General features: G+C 40.1%; 1 long non-coding RNA gene across 1 annotated transcript in view; it reads right to left on the reverse strand.

Annotated features, from left to right (window-relative positions):
* LOC132014999 (uncharacterized) overlaps nt 1-17,054 on the reverse strand; it is a 148,305-nt gene that overhangs the window by 73,273 nt on the left and 57,978 nt on the right. The window contains exon 2 of the long non-coding RNA XR_009403516.1: nt 13,661-13,783. This is a non-coding gene — a long non-coding RNA (uncharacterized LOC132014999). The remainder of the gene's footprint in view (nt 1-13,660; nt 13,784-17,054) is intronic.

The following is a 17,054-nucleotide window of genomic DNA, read 5'->3' on the forward strand; positions in this document are numbered from 1 at the left end:
GAGATGATTAATAAATCTGTTTGCCAGTGTCTGAACAGACATGCCACGGTTCCCTGGCAGGTAATGACAAGGTCCCACAAAACAAGAGGAAAATGGTGGCTTTCTGTTTTATCAGATTTCCTCATTTTCCAGATTTGCTTCCCTCACGGAGGTCCTGCTGGGCTTTTTTTTCTTTTTTCTTTTTTTTCTTCTTCACTTTATCTAAATAACATTAGGTTATAAACGTCACCATAACATACCATCTCCTGTACTAAGGGAAGCTCAACTCTACTAAAATAATCAAATATTCTTTATGATCCTCCCTTTTCAAAGAAAACAACGCATTCCATTTATAAGGTTGACATGTGGTTCAAAGCATGACGAACAGACATTGATTTTTATCAGTCTTTGCAGAGTTCGTTTAAATCCACACCACTCTGTCATATAGGACAAAAATGGAAGCTAAATGAAATTAAAAGGCGAAGTCAAGGAGAATAAAAAGGAAATCATTCTTTATCTAATACATCATTAACCTGTGGAAATAACTGTTTCAAGGCATGATGGAGGCTAACAGCTTAGTAAAAATTTTTAAATGGTGGAAAACTTCTACAGATCAAAATGGCATTAGGAACTGGTGACTCTGTCAGTCCTCACATTCCTGTAAGTACACTCATCTCAGTTGAAGTCAGGAAGACATTTTGCTTGCTCTCCATATACTCAGACTAAGTTGGTAAGACATAAATACAGCAATATCCAATGCACAGACAATTAGCTTTCTCTGCTCTTCTCAAACCTTCCTCTCACCCTGACTATATTGAAGTCAGCTACGGTTCAGAGTGCAAATGGGGCTATTTGTCTATTTCCATGTGACAAAACTTTCTTCCCCACCCTTCTGAGGGAGATCAAGATATAAGGCAGTATAAATATTCATTTGACCATCTCTAAAGGCTTTAAGAGAAATATAAAAGCACTTAAACTTTCCAATAAAAAGGGACTGATATTTAGAAGAAAATTGTGTGTGTGTGTGTGTGTGTAACATAAAATAAAACAAAATAAATAAACCAGATTAAGGGATAAGGAAATTAGGAAGAAAACACTCCAATACATCAAAGAAGTCCTCTTAGTATATCTTCAGAGAAAGTGAAATTGACTGTTAAAATACCTATAAAATTTTTAAAGACATTCATGAATTTTAATTTATCATCATGATATTAGAAATATAGCCCTTTCTAGCCATGGAGGCCCTGAGAATTTTGTGACATGAATGTTTTCCTGGTGTTAATTTGAGCCTTTAATTAATTACAACCTTTTAGAAGGAGGTTGTTTAACTGACAAAAAAAAAAAAAAAAAAAGGTTACACAGAAATGATGAAAAAACAAGACTCCTTGCAGATTTTAGTGAAGCTGCCTCTCCATAAGCAGTGGTTCTAGAATGATGAGTCAGCACTTCCGTGATTACAGGTGGAGAGAGCAATAAAATCTTGCTGAGTTTAGTTACTGAAATTATATGGTTTCATAAATAGTATAATGTTGCTCTCAGCGGGTAAATGTTATATTTTAATGCCATCTGTATTACAACACATACAAATTTTCAAGCTCAAGGTCAACAGGGCCTCCTTCAATATGGACAGCTAGAGTCCAGCTCTATAGTTGGAGAGGAATGATTCAGGCTCCAATGACAGTGTGGAGAGAGAACCAAGATCGCAGGAACTTATCAGTTCGGAGAAAAAATATTTTTGTGGTAGGCCTTCTGGAAATGGGTGCAGGTTTAAGGTAGTTAGAACTTGTGTGAGTGACCTTTGGTTTCCAGCCTTAACTACGTTAAAACACAAGTCATCGTGCTCCTTAATTCATTTCAGACCAATATACCCTTTTTCAGCCCAGACGCTGGAAGGACAGGTGACACACTTGTACATCTAAACCCCCTCCTGGGGGTGCCTGGGTGGCTCAGTGGGTTAAAGCCTCTGCCTTCAGCTCAGGTCATGATCCCAGGGTCCTGGGATCGAGCCCCACGTCAGGCTCTCTGCTCAGTGGGGAGCCTGCTTCCCCCTCTCTCTCTGCCTGCCTCTCTGCCTACTTGTGATCTCTCTGTCAAGTAGATAAATAAAATCTTTAAAGAAAAATAAAAAATAAACACCCTCCTGAACTTATTAACTTAAGAAAAAAAAGTTTGGTGAGCCTTTGGGTTGTTCATAAATCAGCCTTGTTTCATTGAAAAACCTATTCACTCACTATAATCTTTCCATGTGTTTTCCCTCTGAGCCGCCTTGAGTCTACTGCCAAGACCAGTGTGGATATTTCTGCTTCTTTAAGCGGCATATTATGGCTTTTCTTTAAATATCTCTCTCATGTGTGGACCACTTAATAGTTTACAAAGCTCTCTCCCTTGCATCAAATTTTATTTAATCCTCATGGCATACTTTGAGGTACTATGAGGTAGACAATATCTCTGTATTACAGATGATGAAAATAAGGCTAAGAGTCGATTCATTACTTAAGGTCAAACTGGTAATTGCTGAAGTCAGAGAATGAATTTAGGTCTTCTATTGCCAAATCCATTCCATTCCCTACCGCACCAAACTTCGTATTAGGAATTTTGAACACCACATCGTTTGAACACCATATCATCATTACTTCACCCAACAATGACCCTCACTGCTTTCCTTGCTGAAAGAGGTTTGTTTTTGTCTGGGGGCTACCCTACCTCTCTGCAATTCATAGGTAAAGCCTGATTAGACCAAGCCAATCAAGGTGATACTATCTTCTTCCAGGAATTGGTTTATGAAAGGCCATGGTCAATGAAACACAAGAAAAAGTCTATCAGAGGTCTCTTGAGAAGGTTATTTTGATTAGAAAGAAAACGAAGGAGCACTAAGAAACACTCCTCTTCTTTTAATCAATAGCTTGTCATATGACCATGAAATGAGCTAGCCTAAAAGGAAACCAACATACTGAGACTGACAGATGATAAGAAGCTGGGTCCTTGATAATGACTTGATGGTTTCTTCAGCTCTAGAGCCACTGTGACTCAGGACTTCTTGTTAAATAAGAAAATAAAATGCCCTTACTGTTCAAGACAGTTGACTTAGAGTTTTTCCATTACTTGCAGTCAAATATCTAGCAAAATCTATACAGGTAAACACGTACAGTTCTCAGTTTGAGGCCTTTTAAAGTTATACTACAACTAGTTGAATGTCTTAGTCTTACATTGTCTAACCAGTGTAGGGTACTACTATGTTTATGAGGTGCTCCAGCTTTCTTGAAAATATATTTTCTCAAATAAGTATCCTCTTCTATCTAGATGAGAAATCACCTGAAAGGCCCAATATAAAATCATAGTAACATGCAATTAAACATCTGGAGATTAGAATAATGAAAATATTAGAAATCTATTAGTGGGGCACCTGGGTGTCTCAGTTAAGCATCCGACTCTTGATTCCGGCTCAGGTCATGATCTCAGGGCTGTGAAATAGAGCCCCATGTTGGGCTCCATGCTCATCAGGGAATCTCCTTTTCTCCTTCTCTCCTTCTCTTTTCCTCTGCCTCTAACCCTGCTCACATGAGCTCTCTCTCTAATATAAATAAATCTTTTTTTTTAAAGAAATCTATTATGGTTTTAGAAGGGAGGTGGGTGGGGGATGGGTTAGCCCTGTGATGGGTATTAAGGAGGGCACAGATTGCATGGAGCACTGGGTGTTATGTGCAATGAATCGTGGAACATTACATCAAAAACTAATGCTTTAGGGACACCTGGGTGGCTCAGTGGGTTAAGTATCTGCCTTCAGCTCAGGTCATGATCTCAGGGTCCTGGGATCAAGCCCTGCATCAGGCTCTCTGCTCAGCAGGGAGCCTGCTTCCCCCCTCTCTTTCTCTCTGCCTGACACCCTGCCTACTGTGATCTCTCTCTCTGTCAAATAAATAAACAAAATCTTTAAAAAAACAACAACCCACAAAAAACTAATGCTGTACTATATGGTGACTGACATTACACAATAAAAAAAAATTTAAATAAAATAAAAAATTTTTTAAAGAAATCTGTTAGTTAAAAGTTAAAAGCTTTGGATAATGTATGTAGTCTTGGAAACCATTATGATTTGAAATCTTACAATGGAGAAAATTCTTATATTGACAGGCTAAACTGTATCATTGCCTCTGCTAACACCACGAAAGTCCCCAATATAATACCTAACATGAGCCAGGCTCAAAAACACAACCAGGATTTATAGTCGTGCTGAAAAAAACGCTCTACTATGTCTTGCTTGTGAGACGTAATAATATAAAAGAACAAAATGTAAACCATACTTCAGGGAGAGAGTAACAAAGAGGTAAAATAAAAATAGAATAGTTTCACATGTAAGATCCAAGTATCCTCATATATGTCAAATTACACCCAATAAAGAAAATCTTAAATCAAAAATACTTGAGCTATTCGTTTTACTATCAACAAATCTTGGGAAATTCAATTCGTTTGAGATAAAGATCATTTTCCCTAGCTCCTGTGTACCCTAGATCAATATTTCTCATGGGCTATTAGATGTTAATTGTGGTGTTACCCCTTCCTCCCCAGGAAGGAAGGTCTTGGTTTGGGTTTCCCCAAAATAGGACCTGATTCAAAGACTAAAGGACAAATAATTTACTTAGGAGGTGATCCCAGGAAACATCAGTAGAAGGTGGGGAAGAGAAGGGAAAGAAGGAAGGGAGCCAATACGGAATGCTTTATCAGGTCAGGCACCACTCTGAGCAGCTGGAACTCAGCCTTCCTGGGCAACTCTGGGAGTATTGTGGGGCATGACTCAATTTCCTAAATGAGACAAAACTGAGTAGCATATCTGCCAAATCACCATCCATCTTTGGTTGAACACTGCTTTGGGGAACATTAATTTTCTTGTTCTTTCAGCTTGCCTGCTAACAGGTTGAGTGTACTCCCATAGCCTCCTCTCTCAAAGATAAAAACAAAAGTCTTCATGCAAAGAATTACAGACCCAACTCATACTTTCATTTCAGGGTCTGTCTTAAATCATTGATTAGCTAAAGAATTGTCCACTCAGAGTCAGGTGCCCTTGATCTAGGTGTGCTAGATTAGGGAAGATTTACCTTGTTCTTGACAATATGAAAGATGATCTGGAACAATTCCTTGAGAATTTTATTTGGAAAACATGGAGAAAATATAGTCAATTAGCAGGAGGAGTGGCAACTTAAAGGATGTAGAAAGAAAGAGAAGCCATGAAGTCATGTTGGAATTATGACAGGGAGGTAGAGTAGGGGCTGCATGGGGTCTTGGCAAGCTGAAGTTATCATTAAGCCAAAACCATGAACAAACAAAAGCTGTGAATTTTTCTTTTAAAGGATAAAGTAAATGAAAAGAGTATGTGCATTGGAGCTAGTTGTAATGAGAGACAAAGAGGTAAATATACCCAGACTGCTGAGGCACATAACTGGTGAAACCTCAGAGTAAGGACCCAGAGACTCCTGGTCTGTGGGCCATTAGAGTCACCTTGGATCCAGAAATGCCCTCAAGTTCTGGACTTTGTGAGGTCTGGCCCTGTTTTAGCAATGTTCTTGGAATTCCATGAAGATCCATGTTAATCCTTTCATAAAGTGCTTCTTTCTTGAATTTGCTTGAGTAGATCACTATTGCTTGCAACTAAACAAGTTTGGTCACCCATAGTCCCTGAGGGCCTGATAACAGGTCCCACTATGAAGCAATATCTGTGACCAGGAGATGGCTGTGACAGATAGAATAGCAAGAAAATAAAATTTAAAAACAAGAATATATAAAAAAATAAATAAATAAAGGACCCTCGTAAAATTTTTTTTTATAAAAAGAAAGAAAGAAAGAAAAGAAAATAGAGAAGTGAGAAAGGCATGCTGGGTAATTTCTCCTAATAAATTCATGAAACAGGGCAGGATTTCTGCCTCCAGTCAGGGTACTGGGACACTTCAACTCTGGTCTGGGCAGAAGCAAAGGCAATTGCATTCAGATGAAGGAGGTGGTCTCTGAAGAAAACTTCTCCTGCTCCACTAGCCTTATCCTCTGGTTCTCTTCCACTGAACAACCTAAGCAAAAAATGAAATGGTATGGAGAACTAAGAATGGAGAATCAGCCAACAAATAAATGGGTTAGGGCTTACCACTGAGTGGGGAAGATGACCCTGAGGATCTTTTGTCTAAGTAGAAGTCATCTCCATAAATGGTGAATGTTCTAACAGACGTTTGCTTTGAAATAGCATAAAAGAAAGAAGATGGGCTTTGGTGTCACACAGACTTGGTTTCAAATTCCAGCAGCACCACTTTGACTGTCTGATAGATTAACAAATTGCTGGTGCCCCTGCACCCTCAACTTTATGTCCAAGTAATCTTGAACAAAGAAGGAAAGAATGTCCAATGGAAAAAAGACAGTCTCCTCAACAAATGGTGCTGGGAAAATTGGACAGCCACATGCAGAAGAATGAAATTGGACCATTTCCTTACACCATACACAAAAATAAATTCAAAATGGATGAAACACCTAAATGTGAGGCAGGAATCCATTAAAAACCTAGAGGGGAACACAGGCAGCAACTTTTTTTTTTTTTTTTTACCTCGGCTGCAGCAACTTCTTGTTAGATATGTCTCCAGAAGCAAGGGAAACAAAAGCAAAAATCAACTATTGGGCCCCCATCAGGATAAAAAGCTTTTGCACAGCAAAGGAAACAATCAACAAAACTTAAAGGCAACCTACAGAATGGGAGAAGATATTTGCAAATGACATATCAGATAAAGGGCTAGTATCCAATATCTACAGAGCACTTATCAACCTCAACACCCAAAAAATAAAAAATCCAGTCAAGAAATGGACAGAAGACATGAGCAGACATTTCTCCAAAGAAGACATACAAATGGCCAACAGACACATGAAAAAGTGCTCCTCATCACTCCACATCAAGGAAACACAAATCAAAACCACAATGAGATACCGCATCACACCTGCCAGATGGCTAAAATTAACACCTCAGGAAACAACAGATGTTGTTGAGGACACAGATAAAGGGGAACCCTCCCACGCTGTCGATGGGAATACAAACGGGTGCAGCCATTCTAGGAAACAGTGTGGACATTCCTCAAAAAGTTAAAAAAAGATCTACCCTACCACTATTATTGCACTACTAGATATTTATCCACAAGATAGAAAAATAGTGATGGGGCACATGCACCTCCATGTTTTTTTTTTAAAATTATTATTTATTTACTTATTTGACAGAGAGAGACACAGCAAGAGAGGGAACACAAGAAGGGGGAGTAGGAGAGGGAGAAGCAGGCTTCCCACCAAGCAGGGAGCCTAAGGCAGGGTTTGATCCCAGGACCCCAGGATCATAACCTGAGCCAAAGGCAGACGCTTAACGACTGAGCCACCCAGGTGCCCCTGCATTTCAATGTTTATAGCAGCAATGTCCACCAATAGCCAAACTATAGAAAGAGCCCAGATGTCCATCAATGGATGAATGGATAAACAAGATGTGGTTCATATATATAATGGGATATTACTCAGCCATCAAAAAATGAAACCTTCCACTTGCAATGATGTGGATGGAACTAGAAGGTAATATGCTAAGCAAAAGAAGTCAGTCAGAGAAAGATAAATACCACATAATTTCACTCATATGTGGAATTTAAGAAACAAAACAGATGAACATAGGTAAAAGGAAGAAAAATTAAAATAAGATAAAAACAGAGCAGAAGGCAAATCATAAGAGACTTTTAACTATAAGGAACAAACTGAGGGCTGCTAGGGGGGAGGCATGTGGGGGAAAGGGATAGTTGGGTGATGAGCATTACGGAGGGCATGTGATGTAATGAGCACTGGATGTTACATGCACCTGATGAATCACTAAATTCTACCTCTGAAACTAATAAAATACTATATGTTAACTAACTTGAATTTAAATAAAATTTTAAAAATCTGTAGTCCCAGTTCCCTCATCTGCAGTATTATTTCAATCTGCAGTATTATTTCAATGGTTCAATAGAATACCTGAAACACAATAGGTTATAAATACTTATTCTCCTTCCCCTTAGAAAAGGAAAAGAAGTCACTGGGAAGACCCCATTGTCTACGTCTCTCTAAATAAACTGGATTTATAAAATTGCAATGTAATCAGGATCAGAATGGGATAGAATTCAGAAATTGTATTCATTACATTTCTTTGTATAGTAGACGTAAGTGCATAAAGCTATGTAGACTCATAGAATCCTTAGATGCTAGAATCTGAGCAACTTCAGATATCATCTTCCACTCCTTATTTTTTGAGTGAAGAATCTAAAACCTAAAAAGATTATGTCATGGGGCAACTAGGTGGCTCACCTTCGGCTCAGGTCATGATCTCATGGTCATATCAGGCTCTCTGCTCAGCAGGAAGCCTGCTCCCCTCTCCCCAACCTGCTTCTCTGCCTACTTGGGATCTCTCTCTCTGTCAAATAAATAAATAAAATCTTTAAAAAAAAATAGATTATGTCATGTTCCTAGGTCAGTTAGCAGCATAGCCAAGAGGACAACCTGGGTTCCCAGACTTCCCATCCAGTATTCTTCCCACCAGAGCTTGTTGGTTTTCCTAACCTTAGATTAGGTTCTTCATTCAAAGCCAAATTCTACCAGACTTTATTGTTTTCCTACTTGGTTTTCTCCATAGTCAATAAAAAAAGTCCTTTCCCTGTAGACTCAGAGGCATAACTCTCAGACATGGCATGTTTTCTCCATTCCTCAGAGTGGTCTTCTCACCTTCCATCTTCCTCAACCCCCCTCTCAAGTCCCGTTTGGGGACCCTCCATAACTCTCCTCTGTTATCACACTCTTCACATGGTATTGTACTTGTTGCCTTCTCCTCCTGACTAGGCACTCCCTGAAGGCAGGACCTAAATCTGGTTCATTCAGTATATTTCAGTTGAGTGAACTGTCAGATGTGTGTTATGGACACCGAAAGAGAAACTATTGGAAGAGGTTGAATAACTTCAAATGTTGAGGTAAATGAGATGACCCTCAGATGTCAGTCATATCTTTCCCAAGGATATGTAAGTTAGAGGCCAATACACTGAGAACCTTTGAAGAACAATGATCCAGTCTACCCTGGGTCTCTAAAGAGGAGACAGTGTGAAAAACCCCAGATCTGTCAGTGGGGCGATGTGGATAGTCATTTCCCTGTTCTCTATGTCAGCTTCCCCATCTGTATGGGGTGATGGGTGGTAATCTCAGATATTTTTAGTTCTAAAATGGTAAGATACTATATTCTAAGTACATTTAATTAAGTATAATCATGCTACAGGCTATGCAACTTCATTGTTGCTTTCAGATCAGATCTCAAAGAATATACCTAGAGTAACACATAGCATACTTCATACTCCTGAGTCATCAGTCATGAAAACAGAAAACTTTTGAAATCTTAAGGCAAAATACATATCATTTACTCCCTTCTTTTTAGAATCATTATTTAGATTTATTTATTTATTTATTTGACAGAGAGAGTTCACAAGTAGGGAGAAAGGCAGGCAGAGAGAGAGGGTGAAGAAGGCTCCCAACTGAACAGAGAACCTGATGCAGGGCTCGATCCCAGGACCTGGAATCATGACCTGAGCCAAAGGCAGACGCTTAATGACTGAGCCACCCAGGTGCCCCCATTATTTAGATTTTTTTTTTTAAGATTTTATTTATTTATTTGACAGAGATCACAAGTAGGTAGAGAGGCAGGCACGGGGTTGGGGGGAGCCGGCTCCCCGCGGAGCAGAGAGCCTGATGTGGGGCTCGATCCCAGGATTCTGGGATCATGACCTGAGCTGAAGGCAGAGGCTTTAACCCACTGAGCCACTCAGGCGCTCCACCACCATTATTTAGATTTAAAAACAGATAAACATAAAGGCCTTTATATCAATTCATTCATTTACTCTATTAAAGCTTCTTCTGGGGGCACCTGGGTGGCTCAATGGGTTAAAGCCCCTGCCTTTGGCTCAGGTCATGATCTCAGGGTCCTGAGATAGAGCCCCGCATCGGGCTCTCTGCTCTGCAGGGAGCCTGCTTCCTCCTCTCTCTCTACCTGCCTCTCTGGCTACTTGTGATCTCTGTCTGTCAAATAAATAAATAAAATTAAAAAAAAAAAAAAAAGCTTCTTCTGTGAACAGTTCCACATTTGATTCCCCAAGAAAGCCAATAAAGAGTTTATATGTGATTGTGATCAGTAATACTAACAGATCACTGCATTAAGAAAAAAAAAAAGATTTTCTCGAGTGCAGAACCCTGGTTTCATTTGACTTTCAAACATGAATATTTTTGAGTGCTTGCTTTTAGGAATGGAAAGAAAAGGCTAACTATATTAAACCACCATTTTGGTTTCAAGAATTTGAAACAAAATCATACGCAGAAGCACAGCAATTTGTAGCAAGATAATTTCTGCTCCAGGGAAGAATGGAGAATTCCCTTTCTGAAATGGTTAGCAAATAATCCCACCAACAATACAGCTATAAATAAAAAGACCTTAGAAGCCGCCCTCTCACCAAGGACTACATATAATATACATAAGTACATGTATTCATTTATGCAAAATACCTTTAAATTTCCCTTTATTATTTTCAAGAATGCTCCTAAATTGGGTAGGGAGTAAAAATCAAAAGGTGAGAAGTCTTTAAACATATATATTTAATGGGTGAAATCTTAGAATATCAAGCAGCTTAAGAAATAAGAGTTTTTCTAGAAGCTATTGAACCATGAGGTAGTTAATGAGTGAAGAAATGTCTTCGGAATTGAGCAAAAAAAAATTACTGTGTAATAAGATCCCCATTTCTCTAGGGCAAAGCTAGTGAATTGATTAAAACTCAGGAAAGATCTGCTTAACATAGGTAAAGCTATTGATGGTCCATTGGTCGGTTTTTGAAACAAGTTACCGTCCTCCATAATAATAGTAAAACGTGATCTATTCCTAATGACTCGGGTCTAGTGGAAGCTAAACCACAGATCTTGCAAGTGTGAAACAAACAGATGCACAGACAGTCCCGGCATGTCTACATTTTCCAATTTACAGACCAAACATCCTATGTCACCTTTACTGTATTTCATATACATCCTACATTGAATTGAAAATTGAACTGAAAAGGATTCAATTGTATTCGCTGTATGTGTGTGTGTGACAGAGAGAGAGAGAGAAGAATAAAAAGATGTAAAAGTCCAAGCATTTATTTGAAGCCTTACAGCTAAACTGTATGAATTTAAAAGAATGTTTAAAAATCTACAATCTTGAGCAAAAGAAGTCAAACACCAAGTCAAACACCTCCTGTTTCATGTCTAGGAAGCAAAACGAATCCATGTTGTTAGAAGTTAGGATAGTGGTTACTCTTAGGAGGGGTGACGACCAGAAGCAAGGTAGCATAGGGACTTCCGGGATGCTCTTTATGAACTTCTGAATGTGCTGGTTACATGAGGAAGTTCAGTTTGGGAAAGTTCATCAGGGTGAACACTTGGGGTATGCGCACCTCTCCCTCAGCTGGGTCAGAAGCAGATGCTGAGACAGAGAGGAACGCAAAAAGTTTCTTGGAGGGCAACACTTGTGAAGCAGGACTGGACAGGACGAGCTCTCAGACGCAGAGCAGAGCTGGCAAAGGTACTACCCTCTCATCTGGAGAGCCACAGTGAGGTCGCTTGTTGGAGGGAGCTCCCTGGGAGGAAGGACGAGGCCTTTCTCACGAAATCTTGCTTGGTCTTTGGCTGGGGCCACCTTGGGAAGAGCATGACCTCAGCTCAAAACCTCAAAAGCAGACCTGAAGGTGTTAACAGTGAGAGGCTATCAGCTAACCATATTCCCTACAACTGGGAAATGAATTCTTTTAAGAAAAACATTTTTTTTAATTTTAAAAAAGATGATTTATTTATTTATTTGAGAGAGAGTGTGCGTGCAGGAGTGGGGGAGAGGCAGAGGCAGAGGGAGAGGCAGACTCCCCATTGAGCACAGAGTCTGACAAGGGGCTTAATCCCAAGACTCTGGGACTGTGACCTGAACCAAAGTCAGATGCTTAACTGACTGAGCCACCCAGGCACCCCCCCCAAAATTTTTTTTAAGAATTTATCTTAATCACCCAGTGCTCATCAGGACCAGTGCCCTCCTTACTCCCCGTCACCTATTTCACACATCCTTTACCCACCTCTCCTCTAGTAACCATCAGTTGAAATTAACTCTTTCTTAAAGGAGGTCTGAGCAGCATACGGATCCACACAGGGCAAGGTATGGATTGTGGATATGTAGTAACTGTTACTAATGTGATATATAAATACATTATTGTATTTCAATTAAAAAAAGACTTAAAAAGAAAAAGAATGGACCACCCACTCTAAATATTCTGCATGTCTACTCACATAGAACACCAGTGTTAGATAAATCAAAGTTCTCCACTAATGAAAAGGGAAAAGATTATGACTTTTTCTACTTCCACAGAACAAAAATAATGCATTTATTTCCCTTATTTTTAAGTTTTTATCTCAGATTCTTTCTAACTCTTTGACCCATACTTCTGCATGTCTGTACAAGAATCCAAATAAGGTGACATCTGATTTAGCACAAAATTATACATTTTGCCATATCAGTAGTGTATGAGATTTAATAAAAAGTATTGTTGGGGCACCTGGGTTGCTCAGTTGGTTAAGTGACTGCCTTTGGCTTGGGTCATGATCCTGGAGTCCTGGGATCAAGTCTTGGGCTGCCCTTGCTATGCGGGGAGCCTGCTTTTCCCTCTCCCTCTGCCTGTTGCTCCCCCTGCTTGTGCTCTTCCTCTCCCTCTCTCTGTCAAATAAATAAATAAAATCTTAAAAAAAGAGAACTGTGACTTCCAGGTATCCAGGAACAAGCTCGAAGATCTACAAAGCTACTTGGAGAAAATGGATGGTATAACCATAAGGAACACACCAAGCATCAATACTTCAGTTAGCAGCCACTGGGGAACAAATGATCCAACCTCAAAGGTCACAAGCTGTTGTAGTGCTGTATTATGTCTCCTCAGGTGCCTGGACACTGTGTTGTGGCCCCTCATCTTCCAGAACTTGGAGAATAAGTTCTTCATTTATTCCTCAAGGCTCAGTTTGAACTGTACCTGCAAGTTTGGCCTCAGTGTCTGCCCACATACGCTTTATCAGTCTGCCTACCTGGGCAGCAGAGACACCCCAGGCCTACATCTTAATCATGGTCTCACACCCGCTTAATCATCACACCACACCCACACACCCACACACGCACACACACACATCTCTCCAGCTACCTTTTCTGTACCTTCCCTCTTATAACCTCTTACCCTCACATCGCGCTCTCTGCCTGACCCAAACTGGTTCCCCGACCAGAGGCCTTGAGGCTAGCTGTGTCTTGTAGCCACTCTAGGGCTAAGATAGGTTAGGTAGATGAGCATTTTTAGAAGTTCAGAATAGCAGCCAAGTGTGTGCAGCAGGGCACACTTATGTAAGTTCTTCTGATAATGGGATGCAACAGCAATCATTCGATTTCAAGTACAATGAAAACAGTTCACAATCATTTACCTGTGAGTTCATTGTATCATAAGCCAATAAAATTTCAGTACTTAAATATCGTTATAAAGTAGGGGGTATTTATTCTCGAGGCTACACGCTACACAGAATCCATCTCCTTTGTTTGGACACAGCATCTCTGGTTCCTTTGGGGCCTTACCTTCCTGTCATAGTCGGCAGCTTTGATAGGACTGTCAACTGAGACACACCAAGCCGAAAGAAGCACGTGTGGTTCCAGCTGGACCAGTCAGGCTCTAGGATTTTCCATCTTTAGTAGCAGGACCTAAGGATAGGAAAACAAAAGAGCTGGAGCTCGTCTGTTACAGAATGGCTTCCTGACAAAATTGTCAAATAGTAACAACATATTTGTCCTTAGGAGCTACTGTTCTCTCAAGTTTAAATGAAAACGTTTTAGGGTGCCTGGGTGGCTCAGTCAGTTAAGTGTCAGCCTTCAGCTCAGGTCATGATCCCAGGGTCCTGGGATAGAGCCCTGCATTGGGTTCCCTGCTCAGCGAGGAGCCTGCTTCTCCCTCTCCCTCTGCTGCTTCCCCTGCTTATGTGCTCCTGCTCTCTCTCTGTGAGATAAATAAATAAAATCTTTTTTTAAAAAAGAAAACACTTTAATGAACTCCACCACTGGACAGGAACAGTGAGAAAACTATAAAGAGGTGGTCTCCATTATGATCACACAGAATTAATTTATTTATTCAATAAATATTTATTCAATTTACTGAGACTTATGCTCTGGCCACGATAGAGTAACAGGGACCTAACTTACCCTTGTTCTGAAATGAACAAACAAAACGCAAAATACAGTTTTCAAGTCATTTGGACATAGCACAGTGAGGAACAGTGATCCCTGAAGAAGGGAAGCATTCAAGGTGAGTCCTGCAATTACCTTAGTTTGTTACCTGGAGAGTTTCCAGGTCATGTAGTAGGAAGGGGAAAACCTGGAAGTGCCCTGTAGGGGAGAGCTGGGAATACAGTTCAGGCCAAGGCAGCTAGAATGCACAGTACAGAGGACCAGAAAAGAGAAAACTGCGCAGCTAAGTGCTGATAGTGCCTGTGGGTGAGGAAGCCATCTGAGGCTGGGAAAAGAAGCACCTGGAAGGATTTAAGGAAACAATCTCTGGAAATTGTTCAGGGCCAGGAAGAGTCCCTTTTCCTATCACCCAGAATAGAAAAACCTCACGATCCATGGGGTATTTGGTAGAGGAGTCCCTGAAGAAGGGAGAGGGGCAGAAAAAAAGAAATGATGGGTGAAATATTTCTAAATTTCATTACCCACAAATCAAAGAAGCTCAATAAAACCCAAGCAAAAGAAACTCAAAAACTATTCCAAAGCATGCCATAATCAAATTGCTTTAAAACAATGATAAAGAGAAAAATCTCAAAATCATTCAGAGAATGTGGCAAATATAAAAGATTTTTATTAAGAACGTAGTGTTTCCGCGCTTAAGGGATTATTCTCCTTCCTTCCTTCCTTCCTCTCCCCAACCCTGCCCCCACCATTTCTTTCCTTCTTCTTTTGCGAATATAAAGGATAAAAGAAGTTACATATGTTCTCACTTTGAACCCGTGGTTCTTTGGATTCCAAGGATACATGATAGAGAAGTTTTTTTGTTTGTTTGTTTTGGGGGCTTTTTTGTTTTTTGGGTTTTTTCCCACAAATCAGACACTCTCTATCTTGACAGAACTTATGGTCTATAAATTAGTATAAAATACTCAACGTTCAAGCTTTCAGACTTCCGCTTTATTTTTTTTAAGGATGCTTATTGCCAAGTACTCCTAAAAATATGCAAAGATGAGCACTTTAAGTTACTTACAGAAAAAATTTCACAAATGAACAATAAATTTTCCTTCATTGCAAACGTGTTTTGAAGAGAAAGGCACTCTGAAGTTGACTATAATTGGTGATTGTACTCAGAGAGCGAAGAAGGGAGTGCTGACAGTGAGGAGAAGGAAGATTTCCAACCTCAAGACTTTTGATATTTTTTACAGATTTATTTATTTATTTGACAGAGATCATAAGTGGGCAGAGAGGCAGACAGAGAGAAAGAGAGAAAACAGGCTCCCTGCTGAGCAGAGAGCCCAATGCGGGGCTAGATCCCAGGACCCTGGGATCATGACCTGAGCCGAAGGCAGAGGCTTTAACCCACTGAGCCACCCAGGCGCCCCAAGACTTTTGATATTTTTAAAAGTATAAAACATAGCAATTGTGAGTGAGGGTGTGTGCAGGGGGCAGGCAGAATTTAGAGGTGAATCTTTTTTTTTTTTTTAAGATTTTATTTATTTATTTGACAGAGAGAGAGATCACATGTAGGCAGAAAGGCAGGAAGAGAGAGAGGGGGAAGCAGGTTCCCTGCTGAGCAAAGAACCTAATGAGGGACTCAATGCCAGGACCCCAAGATCATGACCTGAGCCCAAGGCAGAGTCCTAACCCAATGAGCCACCCAGGCGCCCCTAGAGGTGAATCTTCTATTATCATCCACTTCACAAAATATATTCAAAAATTTCTTTATGCCATGTATTCTTATTTGTCTATGAACAACACTGTAATGATGTTAGAAATGTTCCATTTGGATGTTCAACATGGGATGTGCCGTATGTCGTCCAGGATTTTTAGCATGCTACTTGGTGTATATTTGGAGTACGTAAGCACAAAGCTTGGACCCCGTCTTTTCCCTTAGCCTCTCCATCTCTCTTTCCTCTTTACCCATTCCTTCCCTTTGCAATTACTGTGGCCATCACTTGAAAAAGAACAAAAAGCTTGAACTAAGGGAATTTTCTGTTTCACTTTGGTTGTTCTACAACTCATTATCCCTCAATTGACCACTGGAGACTCCGCTGCCATATATTTAAATCACCCTAGGCACTAGCTGGGGATGAATTTATCATGAAACTTTTACAACAGAGAGGGCCACAAGGAATAGAGTGCTTTTAAATGTCTCCTCCCCTGCAGGCAGGTGACAATTTCAGTCTTTGTTGAGTCCCTTTTGCTTTCCTATTACACTCAGATGTTTCTATTTTAAGAGGAAAATATTATGGATGAACATAAAGTTTTAGTATCTGGGATGGTTGGATTTCACATCAAGTAGTTGGATCTATTTTCCTATCTTTAATGTATTTTAAGATCAGTTATATTTAATGCTCCTGAGTCTTGCTGGTTCCCATCCCGGGTGAAAAAGAGACTTGCCGGAAACCTAGATAGCTTGAGTTTGAAGGAATTGTTTTGATCAGAATTCCATCCTGGATATAAATCCATGCCATTGCATTCCTAATAAAACTGACCTTCTCAGGAATGGGGATAGTATTTGGGGTTTATGTGAATAGTGAATCCAGAATTTGTTGAGATCCTAAGTAACAAAAGAGCAGGGTCACCAATATGGTGATTGGCAAGCATAGGACCACAGCAAAGTGTTGTGCAGGCTTTGCACTGCACAAATCACAAACTACAATGACTGATGTCCCCTAGAACACCCGTATACAACCTGAACAAATTACATGACAGCCCTAAGCAAAAGCAAGACAGAAATCAAAAACACAGCGATGAG

This window comes from Mustela nigripes, chromosome 4 (assembly GCF_022355385.1).
Source record: "Mustela nigripes isolate SB6536 chromosome 4, MUSNIG.SB6536, whole genome shotgun sequence".
NCBI lineage: Eukaryota > Metazoa > Chordata > Mammalia > Carnivora > Mustelidae > Mustela > Mustela nigripes.